This window comes from Tachypleus tridentatus, chromosome 7 (genome assembly GCF_004210375.1).
Source record: "Tachypleus tridentatus isolate NWPU-2018 chromosome 7, ASM421037v1, whole genome shotgun sequence".
Taxonomy (NCBI): Eukaryota; Metazoa; Arthropoda; class Merostomata; order Xiphosura; family Limulidae; genus Tachypleus; species Tachypleus tridentatus.
Genome location: NC_134831.1, coordinates 132,093,824 through 132,118,829, shown reverse-complemented (window position 1 = coordinate 132,118,829; position 25,006 = coordinate 132,093,824). Strand labels below are relative to the sequence as shown.

General features: G+C 34.8%; 1 protein-coding gene and 1 long non-coding RNA gene across 3 annotated transcripts in view; one reads left to right on the top strand and one right to left on the bottom strand.

The window, feature by feature from the left end:
- The window catches only part of LOC143256622 (homeobox protein ARX-like), a 104,433-nt gene extending 85,314 nt beyond the window's left edge, over window positions 1-19,119 (bottom strand). The window contains exon 1 of the mRNA XM_076514061.1: window positions 18,777-19,119. The gene's annotated coding sequence lies outside the window, so the exon portion shown is untranslated. The remainder of the gene's footprint in view (window positions 1-18,776) is intronic.
- Window positions 1-25,006, top strand: part of LOC143256623 (uncharacterized) — an 80,398-nt gene that overhangs the window by 8,677 nt on the left and 46,715 nt on the right. The window contains exons 2-3 of one of the 2 annotated variants that reach the window (XR_013031426.1): window positions 4,610-4,755; window positions 10,382-10,651. This is a non-coding gene — a long non-coding RNA (uncharacterized LOC143256623). Of the gene's footprint in view, window positions 1-4,609; window positions 4,756-10,381; window positions 10,652-25,006 lie in introns of those variants that run through there. The other variant, XR_013031425.1, reaches the window with a different exon arrangement.

The following is a 25,006-nucleotide window of genomic DNA, read 5'->3' as shown; positions in this document are numbered from 1 at the left end:
TGCCGGGCCAACTGACTTTTCAAACATATAGTGTTGAAAATTTTTACCTTACATCATGAATACTTTAAGACAGATATTATTTTTTTTTGAAAAGGAACAATTAAATTAAACGTCACTCGTTTATCTTAAAGTTCTACTTCTATCTTGTTTCTTATAAATTTTGTACGGTTTTCTTTAAAGGCCGATATGTTTAAATACATTTCGAAAGTGTTTTTTTTTTTTTTTTCAGTCCCATATTTCATGAAACCTGAACATTAAGTCATCTATCGAAATTAAATTAACTACCTCGATAGATATACCAAAAATACAGTATGTGAATTATAACATATATTTCCGTAAGCCAGTAAACATTGCATATACAGTAATTTATGAGTTGCAATTTAAAGTCGATAAATAAGGAATATTCCACGCTAGTTACTCGTCGAGAACTACGTCTTTTGCGATGCTGTTTCCATCTGTTGAAAGAATAAGGTACAATTTATAAAACTTGAAGTTTCGTTCAGGTTCAGCGACTACAACTTGAAACTGTTATAGAATTGTATTTCCATTTGCATGATAGAAAGGCAAATGAAACTACGACTTTGGTTTTTTACTAATTTTATATTTTAGGGTTACATATTAACGTAAATGCAGTATAAAAACTAGACTATAAAATAGAGTTAAGACCAACCTGAATAAGGATTGTAAATAGTACACAATCTTTCAAAGGAAGAGATAGTTAGATGTTAGAGTAACAAATGTTTTTAATCAAGTTCTTTGTGAGTTTTACAAATCTATCTAATTCCAACCAAACGTGTAAAATATATATTACAACCTACTAGGATACTTAATGATACAACTGTTAAACACTTCTAAACTGCGGACACAAAGAAAAGGCCAATAAATTAGTGTGGAAATTGTATGGTTTATTTATCAAGTTGCAGTGATTGAAAGTAGATAATGGTTAATCTCTTGCTTTTTGGAACATTGTCACATAACATATTACGATACCATTTTTAATTACATGCCTAAACATTCATTACAGATGTAATACATCATGTAAATATAACAGAATATACAGTCACTCTGTCCCATTCATAAACTGTAAGAACATATGAATAAAAACAAAACACAACATGCTATAACATGCCAACTATACTACACCTACCACGTCTAGTTAGTGTTGACGAGACATTTCTTTTCACGCTGTGGCTCATAAGTCCGTCTTGGATACCACAGAAATAGACGCTACATATCGTCAACTATAAAAGATATATTCTATTTGTTACTCTGTAGATAACGCTTTTACCCTTCGTTTTTGATAAAGCTGATCAATATGCATCGTTGCTTTTGACCAAAACATTCTAGCTACACCAAAGACAATTGAAAATCAATTGTATTCGTATGCTAACGGAGAGGGAAATCTGTTACGGAGAAGTGGGGAACATTTTACTCCACGAGTAGTCAATTACACTTACACGAAAGATCTGTAACTTAGCCATCTGAAACATCAGTTAAAACCTTCCTATATTTGAATCATGTAGTTAACAAGATAATATTGCATCATTAAACTCAATACAGTTACAAAGTTCACCACTTCAATTGATGTGTTTAAGACTGTTCTTTTGTTTGTCGTTAATCACAAAGTTACACAATGGGCTCTCTGTGCTACACCCACTACGGTATCGAAACCCAGTTTTAACGTTGCAGGTCTGCAGATATACTACTGTGTCATTTCGGGGGTATTTAAAGCTGTCAAACCATTTGACCCTTTTTTACCTGAAACACCTTCATTAATACAATTGTTTTTCACCTTCCAAGATCCACTGAATTTTTTAAAATCAACAATGAACCAAGAACATTTGAAGAATTTGATGCTATTATAGTTACATGAACCTACAGCTGATTAATTAAACATCACTGAACATGTTAAGTTTATTTCAGCTAATGACGGATGCGTTCAACACTTGTTTCTTATTTATTGCTGTGTTGTTGTGTAAATAGTACAAAAGAATAAAGTCGAATAAAGGTTTAAATAGTTTGTCACATTGGGCTAGCTTCTGTGCCCACGGTATAGATTCGAACCCCGGAATTTAAAGTCGTAAATCTGTTAACTTACCACTATCCCACTAGAGGACAGTTTAAAATTGAACTCAAGGTAAACTAGGCAAGAAAATTGTCAAAGAACTGGCAAAAAACATTTAATGAAATCAATAGAACTGATAGATAAAGACCTGATGGAGTAATAACCAGTTTCTTTACTCAGAGAATGTACATTCGTATCATTATAAGTACTAGAAGGTTCACGTGTTTCTACTTACGTAATAAAATTGAATAACGTTTGTTTTGGGCTCAAAACCTTCACTTTCTTTGTCACGAACGAGTTTGAAGTATTCGTAATGTTTCTAGATTTACCTATTTAGTCTAAAAGTTGTTTTGTTTGAAAGACCAATTCTATTTTTAATTATCCGTGACGTTAGTGCATTAGATCTGCTTGGGACGTATTTATGACGCCAAATGTGTACCCTGAGAATGGAGAAACAGGAAGCGAAGGCGAAACATGAAAATTGTGACCCCTATTGCAAATCTACATGCATACAGGATAAAAATTTCGTGCGTGAAATTGGGGGTTGCACATCGTGTAATAAAAAAATCCAGTAAAAGATGATCCGATAGTTATATATCCTGCTCAAAAATTAAAGGAACAAGTAAGTTTTTTTTAATATAATTTATCTCCGTGTTCCAAATGTGGTAATATTTTTATTTTTTGGATAATATGCCTCATTTCTGTTTGATCTGTATCCATTTTTTAATGTGTGAAGAATGACGAAACGTGGAGAAATAAACGTTTTAAAAATGACCAAAATTAATATTCTATACAAAACAATACTTTAAACAGTTTACATGCGTTCATTCAAAAAATGTTTGAAACATTCAATATCTAGTGTGACCTCCACGGGCTGTGACACACTCCTGATATCGATTTGGCACACTTTGAATCGGTCTATCGATGTTATTTTGGGGTATGGCAGCCCACTTGTCTTCCAGGGTTTGTCGGGGTTTCTGTACATTCTGAGGAGGGTGCTGGCGTTCACTAACACGCCTCGTCAACATATCCCAACAATGTTTAATCGGGTTTAAATCTGGAGATCTGGCGAGTCACTTAAAAGTCTCTATTCCTTCCTCGTCAAGGAAGTCCATACACAGTCTGGCGACGTGGGCTCGCGCGTTAACCTGCATGAGAATGAATCCATTGCCGACAGCACCGGCAAAAGGCCTCACAATGGGTTCTAGAATTTTGTCTCTATATCGTCGTGATTTCAGAACACCTCTGTCGAGTATGAGTAAGCCCGTGCAGCCACCCAAGCATATGCCTGCCCAGACCATTACAGAACCTCCTCCATAAGCGTCCACTTGCACAATGTTACAGGTGGAAAATCGCTCTCTTCGGCGTCTCCACACTCTCACATGTCCATCATCACGAGACACAGTGAACCTACTCTCGTCTGTCCACAGCACGGTAGCCCATTGACGAAGTTCCCAGTCCAGGTGCTGGCGAGCAACTTCCGACCTGGCTGCACGGGTCGCGCTGTCAGAATAACGCCTCTTGCAGGCCGTCTGGCCCGAGGGCGTCCTTCGTGCAGACGATTGTGAACTGTTTGGGTTCACACACAGGTTCCAGTGGAATGCTGAAGGTTATTTCACAGTGACCGAGCCGTAGCTTACCTGTCTCGCAGAGCGGAAGTCACAATGTAGGGGTCCTCTCTGGCTGTTGTGCAGCGATGATGGCCTTGACCTGGTCTCCTGTCATAAGAGTTCGTCTCCTGGTAGCTTCGCCAAGGTCGATTGATGACGCTTGGTGACACACCGAGGCGCTGTGCTACCCTCCTTTGGGTCTGACCATCCTCCAACATCTGGACTACCTTGGCCACCTTGTTCTCTGTCAGATGGCGCCGCAAAAGATGCATGTTGGTCTTTGTTTTGAGAATTAATGAGGAATGCATAGTTTCACGTAACAGTCTTATATAGGGTACCTTGAGTTGTATTTTCCTTGATTGAGGTGAGTTTTGTTTGAATTGCTTCAAACTTCACTCGCAAAAAAATATACTGAAATATGTACTTGTTCCTTTAATTTTTTTGATCAGTATATTTTACACTTACATGAAAACTGGATCTCGTTGTTGTCTGCTTAACTCATTAAATATTATAACCCTAAAAATACGTTTTATGTGTTTTAGGGAATTCATAAACACTAACCTTGTTATTAATCATATTCTGGATGATTTGTGTTTGTTTTTATACTTGTTACAAATTAAGTAATTACACTCCAGTACTCTCCCATAATGGGTATCGAAACCCGATTTGTAGCATTGTGACTCTCCTCGCCAGTGGCACAGCGGTATGTCTGCAGGCCCACACCGCTATAAACCGGGTTTCGATGCTCGTTGTTGGCAGAACACAGATAGCTCATTGTGTAGCTTTGTGCTTAATTTAAAACGAACGAACGATTGTAGCATTGTAATATATTAAACTATGACTGAGCTCGCAGGGAGGATCGACTTATAATTAAAAAAATTATTTCTTAAATAACTTGCTGGGAAATTTTGTTCTTTTCTGTTTTTTTCTTTAGCAGGGGTCACCGACCTCAACACGTGTTACCCTCCTCCAATCATCTCTGCTCATTTCCAGGACTCCTGCAATTCTTTCTATAGCTTTCACACTCAAGTCCATCTCGTTTCTCGTTGTAGAGGGTCAACAATAATCAACTGTGAAACGGTGGGTTTCGAATTATTGGCTTCAACGTTCATGGATCATTACAGTAATTTTTTTAACAGTTCTTCAGTTATATGTATATACATGGTACATATTTTTATCAGTACTCTATACTGAGAATTATTTAGTGTTTTAAGATTTCTCCAAAGCTGCTGTCTCATTAGTTTATCAAAATACGCATAAGGTAAAACATAAACTAAAGACACTAATCATAAAAAAAAATAAAACCTCTAATAATTACAAAGTAAGATTCACAAACTTGGACTTATTAATTCATTTACCTTTGTAAAATTCATTTAGCACAGCGAGGAAATTTTGTTTTAAAATATTGGGATTAATATTTGGTTGGATTGCACCAAAAGCTATACGAGGGTTGTCTGCACTATAATCGTCCGTAACAGCGAGGCGATACACTTGAGGGAAGGCACCTAGTTAACACCACCTATTATTAATAGTTTGAAGTACTCTTTTTACCAACGAGTAGTGGGATTGATCGTTATTTTATAACGCCTCCACAGCTGAGAGGGCGAGCATGTTGTGAGACAGGATTCAAATTCGCATCCTTCTATTTTCTAGTTGCCCTAATTGATAAGATATAACGAGAATGGTAGAATGAGGAATGCTGACGGCGATACATGAAAAAAAATCAGTTTTCTTTCCATAAAAAGTACAATAAATGAAAGATAATACATGTTGTTTGGTATCAAAGTTTTATGAGGCAATATAACCTTGAGTAACTTGAAATTAAAGCTTTTGATAGTCACAAAATCTTATAACTACAGGTTACAAGACAAAATAGGAACAATAATGTATTTTCCTGGTAGTTCTTTTCAACTGGGACGCTTCAGTTTATACCGACACTGCTAACAGACTGACGATGTAATTACGCTAGTTGAACATAAAAAAAGAGTGGTAGCCGTTGAAGCCATAAAGGTATTAATATACTGCTTGTGGCCATATGCATAACGTAATATAAATATTACCATCTGGTCATTGTAAAAACATAGTAGGTGTTTTCAATCCGATATTGTTCTAAACACTGGCTCCTTACAGATGGTGGGAATTTCAAAAAAGGGTTTTGTGGAATTGAAATATAAAGATATATAATCATATTCAGAATAATGTTTAGATTTTATGGGATAATAAGGGCCCGGCATGGCCAAGTGTGTCAAGGCGTTCGACTCGTAATCCGAGAGTCGCGGGTTCGAATCCCGCTTGCACCAAACATGTTCGCCCTTTCAGCCGTGGGGGCGTTATAACGTGACGGTCAGTCCCGCTATTTGTTGGTAAAAGAGTAGCCTAAGAGTTTATCTGTGGGTGGTGATGGCTCGCTGTCTTCCCTCTGGTCTTACACTGCTAAGTTAGGGACGGCTAGCGCAGATAGCCCTCGAGTAGCTTTGCGTGAAATTCAAAACAAACAAACAAGAGATAATAAGATATATATTAAACTTGTTTTCAAACCATTTCTTCTTCATGAATAAATATATTATCAATTTTAATATTCTGTTAGTTTTAAATTTGTTATGGTTAGTTTTCTATGATAGTTTGCCTTCGTACAGTATAAGAGATGTATTTTGAATGTTATTCTAGGCTAATGAAACACATGGACATTTTGAAATGTGTTAAAAACGAATACTAGACGTTATTTGAAAGGTTCTCACTGCAATGAAAACAAGACGAAGTAATTTAAAAATGATTACATTATCGGTTCTCATTAACCATGTTAGAACGACAGATGAAATTGACTTTGCAAATTATCGAAAAAATTATGTGACCATACACATTACATAACCTTAAGAGTAACTTAGTTCTATATAAAATAAAATATTCAAATACTTTTTGTGTGCAGCAAACCAAAAATAGTTGAAACAATTCAAGGTAAGAAAATATTGTATATATTACTCCGATTACATCTTTAGGGGGACCTGGTATGGCCAAACGTGTTAAGGCATGTGACTCATAATCTGAGGGTCGCGGGTTCGCATCCCCGTCACGCCAAACAGGCTCGCCCTTTCAACCCGGGGGGCGTTATAATGTGTAGGTCAATCCCACTATTGTTTAGTAAAAGAGTAGCTCAAGAGTTAGCGGAGGGTGGTGATGACTAGCTGCCTTCCCTCTAGTCTTACACTGCTAAATTAGGGACGGCTAGCACAGATAGCCTTCGAGTAGCTTCGTACGAAATTCAAAAACAAACAAACAATAGAGCTTTAGAAAAAGAACAACACATATTTTTAGTATATCGTCTTACTTACAAGTATCTTTATATATTTTAACACCGTATTTTGACGTCAGTGAAATTTATGATTTATTCTACTTGACCAACATATAGAGAGCGTTAAGAGTGATTGTTCTTTATGTTCAGCATCGTTAGAGTAACATTCAACCACCAGTAGAGGGAGTCCTTAGTATTGTATAGAGAAACATCTGCGAAACAGAGAAAGAAATCTATATAACATATCAATAAGAATAGGTTACAGTTTCGTTTGATTTTAAGCATTTGATATGAGGCGCTGCAACAAACTTCATTTAATTCTATTAAAAGTGAAAAATAAGTACAAGTTAAAAAGAAAGTATTATTACAATAACAGCGAATCCCTCACTTCATAGAATACGACTGAACGTTGTATAGAACTGACCTGTTTTATCCCTGAAACTAGGCCCACCCCTTTCCTGCATAAAGAACCCAAAAAATCAATTATATATATTGCCGTAAAGGAAGTATATATATTATTTTTCCGGCTCAGCGCCATAACGGAGTGAAAAATATTAATTTAGCTGGTGTGGTTTGCTGAAAAGGGGAACCAATACCACACCTTTCTCATAGTAATTATACGTTACTACTTGTTTTCGCGTCCTAAGTTTTTCCGTTTTACAGTTTTCCTTGTAAAATCTATTCAGATGTACTTCAATATGAGAATTTTAACACAATAGGGATTTTTTTTTGTTCTGTTGCTGCCAAAACTGCAATTAAAATAATAACAACAGGCCACTGGAAATAAGCTACAGTAAACCAAATGTTTTTTTTTTTTGTTTGTTTGTTTGGGTACCAATCAAATACTATTTTAAAGGCGTGGCTAATATATGCACGAGTATGATTGGTTCAAATAATCTTAGTTTCTGCCTCTATACAGTATCATGTTGTATGATTTCTGTTTAATTTAAAACGCGAAAGATATTAAAAATGAGATTAGATTGTTGTTGTTGTTTTGAATTAAGCACAAAGCTACACAATGGGTTATTTGTGCTCTGCTCATTACGGGTATCGAAACCCGGTTTTTAGCGTTGTAAGTTCGCAGACATACCGCTGAGGCACAGGGGGACTAGATTAGATTGTACGTACGTGAATTATAAAGAGAATTAACTCAGTTTCTCTGATATCTTTATGTTTGAATATGTTAGTCAACATGGAAATACTTTTACTTTTGTTCACTTATTATATGCCCCCCAGAGGTACAGAGAAATGTCTGTGGACTTACAACACTAGAATCCGGGTTTTGATAACTGTGGTGGGTAGAGCACTGATATCCTATTGTGTAGCTTTGTGCTTAATTACAAATAAATTAACAGTAATATATCTAATAGCTATATCTAATAACAGTCGATATATCTAATAAGTATATCTAGTAACAATCGATATATCTAATAATTATATCTAATAACAGTCGATATATCTAATAATTATATCTAATAACAGTCGATATATCTAATAACTATATGTAATAACAGTCGATATATCTAATAACTATATTAGTAAATATTTTTATATAAAGTCTTTTTTATATTTGAGTAATTCTGTTGCTCCTTGTTCAGGATTTTACTCAGACAAGTGAATCATTTCTGAGAATAATCTCTACTTAAACACATACATTAATTCTCAGACACATAAAAATGTCAAATTCTGACTAGATAATAGATATTTGACGCAGATGTTAACGTATTCTATTTTTCACTTTGTAGATATAAGTAAATTTATGACATTTCATTTTGCTTCTATATTCACAAGAAAGTATTTTTTTATGAAAAACCTGGCCTCAAAAATTGACCTGCAAATTGGGCAACAGATGGCGTTGTTCATATATGTTTGGAACGTTTTTGAAACAAAAGAAAACAACAACAAAAACTTAATACTCATAAAAATAATGGAATTCAAAATATCTCTATTATCCAAGGGATATCATCATTATTATGAGGGATGAGTGATTTAGTAATCTAGGCAATTTTAACACTTTTTTCATGTTAAGATCCGCTGCTGTTATATGTAAATAAAGAAAATAAATGTTACAGGCTCGTGCACACAGTACATTTAGGCTGTGTTTTAATATTTAGAGTTGATAATATTTGTGTTCTTGCTGAAGTAAACTGGTCAACTTAGAAAATTATCCTGACAATTAACGTTGATTCCTTCGCAAACGGCACAGATAGCCTAGGTGCTTTGCACCATAAAACACCAAACCAACCAACCAATCTTTCGAAAACAAATCCCTGGAGCGAACATAACATTTGGAAGTTAGGTATCATCAACCCTAAAAATAAATGAAAAAGCTAACAGAGCAACATTCAGTGTACTTGTTGTATGGCTTTTGAAGCATGGAAATCAAATAAAACGAGTCCAACAAAAACTAAACAGTCTATGTCTGAGAAAAACTAGGATGATTAAAATGTCAGACTTTGTGAAGTCTGAGAAAGTTTTACAACAGCGGTGAAACGATTGTGGTTCTATTTAAAACATGTAACTAGAATGGAAGAATCAGGTTTACCAAGATAGGCAATTTCATGAAATCCACTGGGGGGGGGATCAACCTATATCATGACAGGAAATTTCATATTACCCATTGGTGGATAGGTTAACCTATACTATCACAGACAATTTCATATTACCCATTGGTGGATAGGTTAACCTATACTATCACAGACAATTTCATATTACCCATTGGTGGATAGGTTAACCTATACTATCACAAACAATTTCATATTACCCATTGGTGGATAGGTTAATCTATACTATAACAGACAATTTCATGGAATTCATTGTTGAAGAGGTGAGGGAACTGCTTTCACCCTCACAACGGATGTTATCACTGTCATCACAAAAGTAGAAGACCTGAATAAGGTGACATAGGACAGAGCCATGCTAGTTTCTGCATCGTGTGTCTAACAGCATGAATAGTTTAAAAACAATTGGTACAAACTTAATATTTAATAGTGGTTGTATTTTTTGAAATCAAAACTGAACTAGTAAACATCGGAAATAGTAAGTTAATTTATCGTGAAACAATAAACTAATGCCGGACGTTAATGTTGAGGATAAGATAGTCTATCACACAGGAAGATAGGTAACGTAGAGTAATTGTTAGTGCTAAGAACAAGCTATTCTACTTGACAGAAAGCTACAGACAACAAGTTGGCAACATTTAGAGTTAAGAACGGTATTCCGTCAAACATGTAGCTATGGAATATAAAATAATGTGTTAATATCTGATTTTAATGTTAAGAACAATTCAATCTCGTGTGGAGATGTGTTTGCTGTAAACAATTAATTACTGTTATCATATCTTGTTTGTAGTAAGATATTTCATATCATAAATAATTATACACTGAGAGAAGAATATTTTTCGTTTGTTTGTTTTAGAGCAAAGCTACATTGGACAAGTTCCTGTGTTTACTGAAGGAAATCGAACTCCATATTTTAACATTGCAAGTCTGCAGACTTTCCACTGTCCCACCAGGGGACAGAAAAATAGTTAATCCTAACACTAATTACTGAAAATAATTATAAAAGTTATAAAGTTTTGTGATATTAAACACGATAAGTTATTAGGAACATTTGATTTCGAATACAAAAAATATTATATTTAAATGTCCAAGACCCTGTGATCCGTTATAAATACACATAATAACTTATTTGACAGTTTAAAACCTGTCATATCATTTTCTTATTACAACAATATTCAATATCTTAAAAATCGAAAAGGTCCTCTATCTTTAAAGTTTTAAGTGTTTTTTTTTACGTTTGTATATTTACGTTTCACAGATATTTTAGGATAAGGTAAATATTTAAAGTTTTTGTGTTGAATAAAGGTTCAATTTCTTCCTAAAAGGTATATCTTTTACGCATAGACACACATTCCCTAATGCTGGATATGCCCTTAATGTCTTATGAATGAATTCTTTCTTATTTGTTTGTTTGCTTGTTTTGAATTTCGCGCAAAGCTACTCGAGGGATATCTGCGCTAGCCGTCCCTAATTTAGCAGTGTAAGACTGGAGGGAAGACAGCTAGTCATCACCACCCACCGCCAACCCTTGGGTTACTCTTTTACCAAGGAAGAGTGGGATTGACTGTACGTTATAACGCCCCCACGGCTGAAAGGACGAGCATGTTTGGTGCGACGGGGATTTGAACCCACGACTCTCGGATTACGAGTCAAGTGGTTTAACCACCTGGCCATGCCGGGTCCTTACTGAGGAAAACATTATCAATAATCAGACCTAGACACTAGATGAAAGTGTCCACAGTGGTTGTTTTATCATTTTTGTGGCGCAGCATCGTCAGGTGGTTAAGTCACTCGACTCGTAATTCGAGGGTGGCGGGTTCGAATCTTCGTCACACGAAACATACTCGCCCTTTCAGTCATGGGGGCGTTATAATGTGACGTTCAATCCTACTGTTCGTTGGTAAAAGAGAAGCCCAAGAGTTGGTGGTGGGTGGTGATGACTTCCCTCACAAATTTACTCAGCTAAACTTGTCGAGTGTTAATGTGAGCTATAGATAGCCCTCTAGTCTTACACTGCTAAATTAGGGATGGCTAGCGCAGATAGCCCTCGAGTAGCTTTGCGCGAAATTCAAAACAAAGAAACAATTATCATTTTCGTAATTGTAACACTATATGTGAACTACAAGCTCTAGTGAAAGTTATAAGCTAGAACTCAGGCATTAATAAATTTATTTATCAGAATATTATTTATATTTTGAGATGTTATAGTCGTAGTCTGATAATTTTTTTTTACCAACACAGTATAATAACATTAATGACTGGAATTTCATGTAACGTATATCTAGCACTCTTGCTTACATTAAACAGGTATAGAACACTAAATCACAGCGTCCTCCTGAATTAATATTAACCTTCTATCGGAACAGCTCACCTTATAATGATTAGAGTCTATCATATATAATTTTCTTTTCAACATTATAAAGATTATAATGCATTGTTTCATCAGTTGGGTAATTTTGCTATTAACGATATTTCACGAGTTTTGTCCAACTTAGGATGTATAGTTTAGTCTTAAATACGTGTAAAAGCGTATAATCTCTATAATAACAGTACGATAAAAAAATAAAGGCACAGAATAATAAATCTAGATATATTTAACATTCTAACCAATACTGTTGATTGTTATTGAAGCAACAATAAAGAAATAACACAGTATACTTTATCTATGGATCACACGAACACTAGGTGTTGGGTTTCAAGTAAACTGGTATCAGTATAACCTTTAGATAATTTTCCCTTAAACCAACGAAAATCCACTAAATAGCTTAGCGTAACTTTAGGGGTACGTAGCGCCTGAGATAAATCACTACGACACATGTTACTGGGTGTGGAGTCATGTAGCAGGATATTACCAGGATATTACCAAGGGTACGATCGAAAACTAACATTTGTGGAGACACAAATAAATAAATAAACAGTCTATGATTTCTATTGTACTCAGTTACTCTTACATGTTTCCATTGTGATTGAACCAAGTGAGTTTAATGCTGCTCTTCCTTTTGTCCCTTAAAGACTTTAAAATCTGGTTAAACAGTCAACTTCAGATAACAAAAAGAGGTCAAACATGTATATGATTTACAACCAAATGAAGTACATTTGTTTTGTTTTGTTTTGGATTTCGAGCAAAGATAAAACTAAGGTTATCTGGGCTAGTCGTCCCTAATTTAGCAGTGTAAAGCTAGAGGGAAGGCAGCTTGTCTTTACTACCCACCGCCAAGTGTTGGACTACTCTTTTACCAAAGAATAGTGGGATTGATTGTTTCATTATAACGCCCCACACGGCTAACAGGGCGGGTATGTTTAGTGTGATGAGAATTCCAACCCGCGAGCCGATCTCCCTAATTACCTGGCCATGCCGGATCAGTACTTTCAAAATAACATATTTGCACATTTGCAACTAGGAAGAATATTTTACTTTATTAAGTTAGTTCAATTAATTAACATTAATCCATTCAAATTCAGTGGACCATGTTTTACCGTAGGTAAATAAAACTAAAATATCAAAAGTTTAAACGATTCTAATGTAAGAGAAGATAAATTGCTTGGTTTACTTTCAGTCAATATTCGCAAACACTGAAATACTACTTTCATTGTGAAATTAAAAAATAGCAAGTCGCTGTTCTTGTTACACGAATCATGTCATTAAAAGGTAGATACTACAACAAGTTATCAACTGCTTCTGTTACACGTATCACATCATTAATGGGTAGATACTACAACAAGTGACCAACTGTTTTGTTACACGTGTCACATCATTAAGAGGTAGATACTACAACAAGTGACGAACTGTTTTGTTACACGTGTCACATCATTAAGAGGTAGATACTACAACAAGTGATCAACTGTTTTGTTACACGTGTCACATCATTATGAGGTAGGATACAACAACTGATCAGCGGTTTTTGTGACACGTATAACAACAAAAAGTAAATGAGAGCTACGAATTTAACTTGACTGAATTAAAACTTCCTGATCCTTGATAGCAAATAATGACTCGCTGTCTCGAGGGCGACTTGGACAAATGACAAGAGACAATTCTAGTTCAAATACGTCGATGTTCATTGTTTTCTTTGTGTTTATGTCGAAAGAAACCTTTGATTCACGTCATCCTGGTTCTTACATCTCAACATTCATTATTTTACGTCTACTTCGATAGAAAATATGGTCTTATCATCTCAACCTTTATTGTTTTCTTATTTCTATGTCGACAGCAGCTTCTAGTCCCAAGCCTCAACATTGATTATTTTCTTTATGTTTATATTGGCAAAATATTCTAGTCCCAACACCTTGACATTCACTGTTTTCTTTATGTTTATATTCTAGTCCCAACACCTTGACATTCACTGTTTTCTTTATGTTTATATTCTAGTCCCAACACCTTGACATTCACTGTTTTCTTTATGTTTATATTCTAGTCCCAACACCTCGACATTCACTGTTTTCTTTATGTTTATATTCTAGTCCCAACACCTTGACATTCACTGTTTTCTTTATGTTTATATTCTAGTCCCAACACCTAGACATTCATTGTTTTCTTTATGTTTATATTCTAGTCCCAACACCTCGACATTCACTGTTCTCTTTATGTTTATATTCTAGTCCCAACACCTTGACATTCACTGTTTTCTTTATGTTTATATTCTAGTCCCAACACCTTATTCATTGTTTTCTTTATGTTTATATTCTAGTCCCAACACCTAGACATTCACTGTTTTCTTTATGTTTATATTCTAGTCCCAACACCTTGACATTCATTGTTTTCTTTATGTTTATATTCTAGTCCCAACACCTTGACATTCACTGTTTTCTTTATGTTTATATTCTAGTCCCAACACCTTGACATTCACTGTTTTCTTTATGTTTATATTCTAGTCCCAACAGCTCGACATTCACTGTTTTCTTTATGTTTATATTCTAGTCCCAACACCTTGACATTCACTGTTTTCTTTATGTTTATATTCTAGTCCCAACAGCTCGACATTCACTGTTTTCTTTATGTTTATATTTTAGTCCCAACACCTCGACATTTACTGTTTTCTTTATCTCTACGTCCACAAAACTTTCTGTCTGATAAACCTAGACGCTCATTTTTTGTTTTCGTCTACGTCGATATAAAATCCTGGTATAATATCTATACGTCTACTGACGTCTTTACGTTTATGTCGACAAAAATTTGTACAGGATTCGTCAGCTCAGAAACCTGATGCATTTCATGCTTTTAAACTTATAAACTGTTATGGTTATGCAGTTTGTCTGATATAGTTACTTGTTTCACATAGAACAAATATTTGACTAGTTTTTGTCATTTAGTTCGTGTTAGTTTTATATGTATTTCCTGACACACCTCTTGTTCGTCATATTTGTTTTGTCATTTAGTTCGTGTTAGTTTTGTATATATTTTCTGACACACCTCTTGTTCGTCATATTTGTTTTGTCATTTAGTTCGTGTTAGTTTTATATGTATTTCCTGACACACCTCTTGTTCGTCATATTTGTTTTGTCATTCAGTTCGTGTTAGTTTTATATGTATTTCCTGACACACCTCTTGTTCGTCATATTTGTTTTGTCATTCAGTTCGTGTTAGTTTTATATGTATTTCCTGACACACCTCTTGTTCGTCATATTTGTTTTTAATGTATCTCTTCTTGAGGTATCAGAACTGAGTAATGTTGAATTTGTTTCGTGTGAGATAAATTAGTTTAGAAAAAACGACAAATAATTGAAATGTGTGTTTCAATACGTGAACAAGATTCAACTGAACATTAGAGTTGTAATAAAATACTTCAGTTACGAGTCCAACTGTATTCATTAATATATACACCTGCTTTACCGTTTATCTACATGAAATCTAAGTTTAGTCTAAAAGTAAAATTAACCTGCTATGAAAAACAAAAATACAGAGTTTCCAACTCTTATTTGACTTAACTTTCGTTTATTTTAATTATTAATAATTAACTAATCAACATTATAATTTATTCAAATTTGTCTCTGCTTTTTTGCACGTTATATTTTAAGGTTTTACTTTAAAGATTTAAAGAAAATAATAAATCTACATTGTAACGTATAGTAGGAGTCTAGTAGTAATCTAACATTATTATTTTCTAACTAACACAATGTGAAGAGTTAGAAATATCTGATAAGACGGAACAAAAGAATCTAAGGTTAAATCACGCAGTTGATTTGTTGAGTTGGAAATATTTTCAGTTTTAAACAGTTGAATATATGAACCTTCTCTTCTGTTTATTAATCAATAGCTCTTTAGGAGAATGTATAATTTTCTTTCGTATTATTAATGCAGTTATTCTTAAATATAAAGTGTGGTTTTATTACAACACTCCTGCATAATGTAATTATGGAGGCACATTATGCATGTTAATATTACTATGGAGGCACATTATGCATGTTAATATCACTTTTGATGGGCAACAGTGTATATTATCTTTACATTATTTCTGACAAATATATAATAGGTTTGTTAGTTTTATAATTTTAAAAACATTTAACATTGTTCTTAGTTTTGGAAATCATTTAACAACACACTACACACGTAAGTTAGACAAATGTGTAACGTTTATTTTTATACACAATGTTTAAACATTCTTTTTACTTAGATTTCTACCAAGGTTCTTTAACCTTACTTCCAATGAACACGTTACAGAACACGTTTAACCTTCAGATAACTGCCAGACACTTTTTTTAACGTCAAAGTTTTTAGTTGAGAAACTTTATAGAAGGTTAAATACAAACACACACTGATGATTGGCTAATAAAGAATAATTCAGACAGTATTAATACATAAGTTTATCTGTATAGTATGTACGTATTCTTCCAAAACAGTTTTCATAAAACTCGCGAAAATTATAGCGAAAAATTGAGAACCATGATCAAGACACGTGCATTGTTGTTAATGGCCTCTGGTCAAGGAAAGCAACCAATATAGGTGACAGCTAACAAGTAACTATGTAACTAACATATATTAGTACAATATGCTATGTCAGAAACCGTAAAACGGAGACATAGCCGTTACTGTAACCTATTCACACAGTAGGCACTTTTGTTGTTATGGGTATTTTTGTAATATTCAAATATGACAAACAAAAGAAATTAATTTTAAATGAATAAAGATTTGAATGAAACTTTGATTACTAGACAAATCAAAAATGTTTGTTTGCTTTGTACACTATCTCTGTATTTCTGTCTGTTGAAAACTATATACATGAAATGATATATAAACTGTTAGAGTTATTACGTTCACGTATTCTTTAACATTGTGCCCAAAGTTTTGATGTTGCTTACTGGTTCGTCAGCTATCTGTGACGTATTTTGTGCATTAGTGAAGTGTTGTAAACTGAACACAAGGTGATTACATGCTCGTAATGAAATTGCAGTTCAATTTCATAAAACAACCATGATCTCTTGTACGAAATGGAACGCGAACGTATTGAACTAACAGAAATCTATCTTATATCGCTTAAACTTACTTAAGTTTCGACAAAAAAAACTTGGTTATCAGGAAATAAGGCGCCAAGTATGCAGTCAGAAGGATTTTATCATAAAAATTAAATATCTAAGAAATACAAAAACTTTACAGAAGTAATATTAATAATCTATTCTGACTGTACACTCGAAAATAGAATACAGAAATCGAAATTTAATCTACCTTTCGATGAAAAAAGGATTGAGCTGTTGACTTTAGCGAGCACGTGCGATCACTTCATTACGTCAATTCTGTTAAATAGAATAACGAAGTAATCTCGAAGCTCAAAATTTTATTATTGGTCAAGAAGTAACAGTAAAAATATCTGTCACCACCTCGTCAACAGTGCATTATGTGTATACACAACATTAGTAAATTATGCTTTAAAGGCTATTTAACATTGCACAAGATACATAACAAATACAAACATGTTTAATTTCAGTGTTAAAAGCAAGAAAGTTAGTTTCTCAGTGGGTCAGCAGTATTTACAAGAACATTTACGTTCGGGGCTCGATTCCCCACGATGGACAAAGCGCAAACAAACCTACTATGTTACTTTGCGACAGAAAAACGAAAACGAGAAACACATTAACAGAGTGGATACATATCATGGTTCACATTTCCACTTAAAAACTACAAGAACATGATTCAGTGTGTTTTATACATTATAACCAACGACATTTTCTTATAACATTTTAACATTTCTCTGTTCAACGTAAGAACACTATATATATATAAACTAAACAAAATATATAGTTTTGATAAGTCACTGGACACCAAAAACATAATTTTTTACTTACATGGGACTTTCAAATCACACGCTGTAGCCATTTGTAGCATATTATTTGTTTGTCTGTTTTTTGAAATTCGCGCAAAGCTACACGAGGGCTATCTGCGCTAGCCGTCCCTAATTTAGCAGTGTAAGATTAGAGGGAAGGCAGCAAGTTATCACCACCCACCGACAACTCTTGAGCTACTCTTTCACCAACGAACAGTAGGATTGACCGTCACATTATAACGCCCACACGGCTGAAAGGGTGAGCATGTTTGGTACAACGGGGATTCGAACCCGCGACTCTCCGATTACGAGTCGAACGCCTTAACCCACCTGGCCATGCCAGGCCTTTGTATCGTATAATAATTGAAAGTAACGAAATGGTTCTATATTAAAAGCTCTGAATATTAGCTTGCACTTTTGTTTACATTGTTAAAGTATATACAAATTAGTAGTAGGTGTCCCCCTGTGGAACAGCGGCAAGTCTATGGATTTACAATGCTAAAATCATGGGTTCGTGTCTCTTTGCTATAAGAAAACACACACTTGGTAGGAGCTACATGGGACTGGTACAAAATAATGACGAACGACTGACATATCTTCCTCAGAACAACTATCCTGTGGTAATTGAGTTACTGATTTTCTATATACCGTAAAAGTGGTTAGAGTTTTCTCTTTGTTAACAAAACTCTTAAATACCTCAGGTATGCCTCTGTTTTTCAAAGAACCAGGCGAAATAAATAGTCAAAATATCAACTTAAACCAGTCGGTCACGCAAATTGCACTTTTGTGGTTCGTGAATGCATAAAATCGAACCCAAAAAACCGAAACCTAAAAATTAGTCTTTTTTTCAAAGAAGCGACCTATCATGTTATAATGCTGCTGGAAATCCTGAGATTCGTTTTTTTTTTTTTAGTTTTAGCCTAAAACGTGAGAAAGGGAAAAAAATAACTTTACATATAATAAAATACTACCAAAGAACTGTGTAACTAACCGTACCGTTCTCAGTTCTTTAAAAGGGGTGAGTTCCACTTTCCAAACTGTGACTCAATAACGTGTATTTCCAAACTCAACGAACTCAAGAGTTGACGCAACGCTTCGGTTTCTTGCTTGCAGATCTTAGGATTATACAATTTGAGTTCGTGATCGAAATTAGTCCTTTATTAACTTTCTTTACGGTTTTTTATATTAGTTCCTCTGTAAACCCGAAACGTTAAGATTCGAACATCCATTATGGCCGCTCCTATTAATACCCAGGTGCGTTTTCGACTTAATAGCGTAATAAGGTACAGAGTAATTCTACTAACTATACATTGTTATCGCATGCTCACGTATGATCTGTGTTACTGACGTTTCGTGTGATTTTTCACAAGAAAACCAGACACCATCTTGAAAATTAGACGCTGTAGAGTCATAAGAGAGTCGTCTACAAAAAACGGGGTGGTTTGTAGACACAGTATCACCCCAGGCTACTTGCTACTAGTATTTATGAGCAGTAGAAGCGGACAATTTTACGCCATCTACTGGCGACAGCATTTTTTCAAATTCAAAATTAGCGGGGCAGGAAGACTGAAAATTGCCGCTAAGCGTTCGTAAAAATGGTGACAGTTTTAAAAAGCCATTAGAATATAGTGCTTAGACACGCGGCACGAGCTGGTATTAAAGTAGCGAGGCCAGATCGATCAAGAAGGAGATCAGTTTTGACGAGACTGAAGTGCCCTCTCTTTATTTTTTTTTTTTGAGGAAGGAAAGACTTAATAACTGTGTTTTAAACCGTATTCTAGTTATTTTTTTTAAGTTTACTGTACTTTGCAGAAAACATTCACGAGAATCATAACCGCTACAGAATACGATTGCTTTTAAAAGTGAAAAAAAAACAACACACAACAACAACAAAAACAACATTTTCCGTAAGCTATATTTAAGGACCAAAACATTGATAGGTACGTTTACTACTGCTTGGACGTACTAGAAAAAAATGAATAGAAAAGCTAGCCCGGTGCCTACTTAGCACAGATCCGGATGTTCTAACTCCATTTTGATGATAAATACCTCTAAAATCGTAGCTATCGATTAAGAATACCTAGAGAGGTATTCAGTAGAACATGTGCTTCCGCCACGCAGTATTGGGACAATACTAAGACTGGGGGCTCGAATCCTCTCGATGGGCACAACAGATAGCTCGATGTGGCTTTGCTATAAGAAAAACACCAAACACCATCATACTCGGCTTTGAAAAATAAAAAGAAGGTGTCACTATGTCCGTCGTTATCAAGGGACGCGAACCATATTCGGCAGGATAATGAGGGACAACATTATACATATGTCCACAAAGTTTAGTCAACATCCGATCATTTTTAAGTGAGGTATAGAGCAAATACTGTGTGAAAGTTAGTACACATCTATACAGATTGGGACTTTTTGATTTTCGTGAACTCAGTTTTGGGTTTGTTCGTTTTTGAATTTCGTGCAAAGCTACACGAGGGCTATCTGCGCTAGCCGTCCCTAATTTAACAGTGTAAGATTAGAGGGAAGGCAATTAGTCATCACAACCTTGGGCTACTCTTTTACCAACGAATAGTAGAATTGACCGTCACATTTTAACGCCACGGCTAAAAGGGCGAGCATTTGTGGTGCGACTGGTATTCGAATCCGCGACCCTCGGGTTACGAGTCGAATGCCTTAACCCACCTGGTCACAGTGTTGGGACTTGATCTTCCAAAACCAATCATTTCTACGTTTGGCCATATTCCAAAAATTAATTAAGTTGTTTACGAGACAACTTGCTGGCAAACACACAAAGGAAAGTAAAACAACCTTAGAAGAGGAAACAATAAAATATACGTATTATTCATTTACCAAAATAATTTATTGTTAATGAAGTTCCAGAGGGCACACGATCAGTCATTTATCTAAACTTTAGGATTTTAAAGGGAGACCAGATCATATATCAAACAAGTGTTTCTGGAAAAACCATTGACTTTACAGAAACACCACATGATTTAAACAATTTTGAGAATATGCCCAACTTTTTATCACAATGAAAATATCAGGTTCCTAAACAATATTTGTTTAGCAGATAGTAGACATTTCGTGATGAAAAAGTATTTAAAACTATCCAAATTCCCTCAGGAAAAATACGTAAGAATGGGCAAATCATTTTCTAGTATATTATAATACTCTTTAAAAAATATCGCAAAAATAACGTGTTTTTGATTTGCTGCGCCATCTATCTACAGAATAGACTACTTTCAACAATTAAAGTTCATGCTATGTTCTTTCTTTACATTTCCACAATTGCAGGTGTAGGTGGCAGTGTGCTCATTCATCTTCAGGTTGAAGTTGAACACTTAACGTGTTCCAATAACACATATTAACTGAACTTATAGACTGAGATGTTTGATGACGTTTCTTCTTTTTAAACAGTTGTGGAATTGTATCTGAATAGGACATGAATAAAACAGCAGTTTATTGTTGGAATAGTACACATTAATAACAGTAGATGGGGTATTTAGTTTTTCAGTTTTTGTGTGGATAATTTTATTTTCCGTTATCTTTCTTAAATACAATAATTCGCACTAAAAGATACCTAAAACAACAAACATCCAGCTTAAGAATTTTTTAAACTGTTTTTCACAAATAAATAAATATTTACGGTTTTTTTTTTATGAAATGTTTAATATCGGTCAGGGATTTCCGTTTGGAGTATCTTTAGAAAGTAGTTTTTCGTTTCAACTATTTAGTCCTTATGCAAGATTTCTCAGATACAACATAAAATATTAATTTTGGCTATTTTACTAATTTCTTCTATTTTTTTACCTCATGCTGGTGATATGATAAAAGTGATAACGGTTATTGGCTAAACTATACAATAAACTACGCGCATGTTGTCTGTTTTTTGAAAGGAATCCATCGCCAGACTTTAGTGTCAACACGAAAAGTTTACTGCTGAACCATCACGAGGCAGATCCTAATAAACATGGACCTTCTGAAATTTTGTTTTTGTTTGTAATTAAGCACAAGACTATATAATGGGCTGTTTGTGCAGTTTTTCGTGGTATAAATCCGCAGATATACCGCTGTGCCACTGGAGACTTGGCAAGTTAAGAGATTTCTTAAGGTTTTACGGGTTTCTTTCTACAGATTATGCATTTGTATAAGTTGTATAACAACTTAAGATGTTTCGGTGTTTGTAAGTAAGCTGCAGCATAGGTAATTTCTACTATTGCGAAAATTTCAAAATACCAGTAATTTGGTTGTTTTTTTGTTGAATTTCGCGGAAAAGTTATTCGAGTTATTCTGAATTAGCCGTTTGTAACTCTGAATTGATAACCTAGTCGCCAGAGGGGTGTCAGCTAATAAACAATGCTAACTCGTACACTGTTTTAATCGAACAATGAGGTGCTCTCCGCTAATACAGCGGTATGTCTCCGGATTTACAACGCTAAAATTAGGCGTTCGATTACCCTCGGTGAGCTTAGCAGATAGCCTGATGTGGCTTTGCTCTAAGAAAACACAACACACGAACAGTGAGATTTGACCGTAACTCTTATAACGCACCCAAATCCCTAAAGTGTAAAGCGCGGTTTCTATAAAGTGGTAACTACGGAACCTCGGATCAACAGTTAAACTCACTGGGCAACGCTCGATTCCAATAGATTAGTAAAATGGCATAATGGAGAAATTAGGCATTCTCAAGTAAACAGCGGTGTAAAAACAGTTTGTTAGCGATAAAACTTAAGGTCCTCTTATGATACGGAAACAAAAAATCATGCATACTTTAACGAGTTCTTCCAAAGTGTCAAAACGTCTGCCAACTGACAGATGAAATAATAACTTGCAAACCACATGTCTTCCAACAAACTAGGAAGACAGCAGGCATTATTGGAATGAGTAAACAACTCTCCATATAAAGAACATAATACAAATAAACAGTGGCCAAATTGAAGTAGCCGTGAAGAAAGGAAACTTAATTCTAAATCACTGAGGTATTTCTGAATTTTTTTCTAAAAATATAATCATTGCATATTGTGTATAGTAACATTAAGCAAAAATAGATGGCACTCGTGAACTGTCGTGACAGAAACAATGTAATTGATTTGCAATTCTGAGAAGAACAGATGAGAGTTAGCCTGATAACTGCTCAAGCAGTTTATTTTGGAAGTTTTACTGAAAGAAACAGAAATATGACAGCTTGGATGACACTTACGCGATTCAAATAAACCGAATCAAACAGCTTCCGTTAAAAATGACGTCTTTACATTTTGATATTTTCTAACTTTCCCAGCCAACCAGACAGATCGTTATTGGATTTAATTAGCTAGTTGCTTAGCGATTTTGCTCGCATAACGTGAACTTCCGACAGTAAAGTGATTAATCAAAGTAAGTTTTAATATTGCCGTCATAAAGTTTCAAAAGCTGCACTGATAGTAATAATAAAAACAAAGACAGAGCAATAAGAACTGATACATAATGTATGACATAGCTAGAGAAAAGCATATCATATCATATTTATTTTAAAATAACATCATCAAAATAATGTTGTAATCTGTAACTAGCCCATACATCGGTTCAACGGAAAGTTTGAAGTCTTATAATGCTAAAAATCGGGTTTCGATAACCGTAGTAGGCGCACCATAGATAATCCGTTGTGTACCTTTTCGCTTAACAACAGATAAACATCAAATGGATTATTGCTGTTTGTTTTTGAATTTCGCGTAAAGCTAATTTAGCAGTGTAAGACAAGAAGGAAGGTAGCTGGTCATCACCACCCACCGTCAACTCTTGGGTTATCTTTTTACCAACGAATAGTGGGATTGATCGTCATATTATAACGCTATCACGGTTGAAAGGGCGAACATGTTTTGTGCAACAGGGATTCAAATCCTCAACCCTCGGATTACGAATCGAGCACCTTAACCATCTCACCATGCCGAACACACTTAAATGGACATTAATTTGAAGTCACAAATGACAATCGTAATACTTTACGATGATTTGACCCTAGAGATCATTGTCATATTTTTCTAGCCTAAGGACGGCTCATTATTTCATATAATATTTTAAATTATTTTCAAAAATTACAGTATTTTTATGTGTTCCAAACTTTTCACTCAAGGCTACACGAAGGTATGTTTACATATAGTCGTCTTTTTTTTAGCTGATAGATTAGAGGGAAGGAAGCTAGTGAGCAGTGCCCATCGCCAACTCTTAGGGTTCACTTATCTGACCGAATGGTGAGATTTGACCGTCACTCGTACATAGCACATCCATTGTTTAAATGTGCGGAAATTGTTTATTGGGTCGTGAACACAGATTCTTGGGTTCACAGCTCAGGCATGTTAATTGCAAAGTCATGTCTCGTCCAAGGCATCTGACTTTATTTTTTGTCTTTCCTTCTTTAAGGAAATATGCCTCTGACTCGTCGAATGTTCTTTTTTTGTGTGTGTGTTTTCGTTAATGAAGAGAAATAGGTTTGGTTTGAATTTTGTTCAAAGCTACACGAAGGCTTTCTGCGCTAGTCGTCCCTGATTTAGCAGTGTAAGACCAGAGAGAAGGCAGCTATCTATAGCTCACATTAACACTCGACAAGTTTAGGTCGCTGTTCTTACCTTTAGTTTTTATTTGTGAGTAAATTCCACATATTTTATCCACAAAAGCTTCACATATAAATGAAGTGCATTACGTGTCCTCTGCTTCAATGTAGTGTTTCAGATAAAAATGAAGTAAGTTATGTGTCCTCTGCTTCAACTTCTGTAAATTTAGCTAGAAGATTTCGGTTTCATTGTACATAATCTTAGCTATAGGTTATCAGTTTCATTGTACATAATCTTAGCTCTTGATTACCAGTTTTATTGTACATAATCCTAGCTATAGGTTACCAGTTTCATTGTACGTAACCCAACCTATAGGTTACCAGTTTCATTGTACATAACACAAGCTATAGGTTACCAGTTTCATTGTACATAATCTTAGCTATAGGATACCAGTTTTATTGTACATAATCCTATCTATTGGTTATGAGTTTCATTGTACATAATCTTGACTATAGTTTACCAGTTTCATTGTACATAATCTTAGCTATAGGTTACCAGTTTCAGCGTGTAACCCCTTGTTGTTATTAAGTTAACCATGTGTTCTCCATTTCAATATGGTGGTTGAAATATATGCAGAGATAAATCCATGTTTAAAGTGTACAGTTTTAAATACGCCAGTTTCACAATGTGGCC